The sequence below is a fragment of the Poecilia formosa genome, unplaced genomic scaffold (assembly GCF_000485575.1).
Source record: "Poecilia formosa unplaced genomic scaffold, Poecilia_formosa-5.1.2 Scaffold79, whole genome shotgun sequence".
In the NCBI taxonomy this organism is placed as follows: Eukaryota; Metazoa; Chordata; class Actinopteri; order Cyprinodontiformes; family Poeciliidae; genus Poecilia; species Poecilia formosa.
This window is the reverse complement of record NW_006800018.1, coordinates 1,032,832-1,033,284: the sequence shown is the minus strand read 5'-3', so window position 1 is coordinate 1,033,284 and position 453 is coordinate 1,032,832.

Here is a 453-nt window from a genome sequence, read left to right as displayed (position 1 = left end):
ATTTTATAAGTTTATAAAATTTGTATGAGCACCGCACTGCAGGCATTAGTGATATAAAATATGAATGACAGATCAGTGCATCAAAACAATGCATTGTCTATAAATTAGGTTTACATTTCTTAAACTAGTAATTTTTTTGGCATGGATTAACAAAGGTCTATGTGCCAATTTGGCTTTCTGGTGGTTTGCTCCAGCAGTTAAGCTGTAAAAATGAAATGTCTCACGGATGTTTGCTCATCAAACATAGATATCAGAAAATATCTCAAAAGAAAAGTGCACCAAGGCGTTGCCTAATTTTTGTTTTATCTTGACGAGTTATACTTTCATAAATTGCCATACTCGCTATTTTCAAAACTCATGTGCAGGTGTTCAGAAACCTTCCAGTACACCGGAACAAAGCTTCACTTTGCTGCCATCTAGTGGCACAAACATATATATATATATATATATATA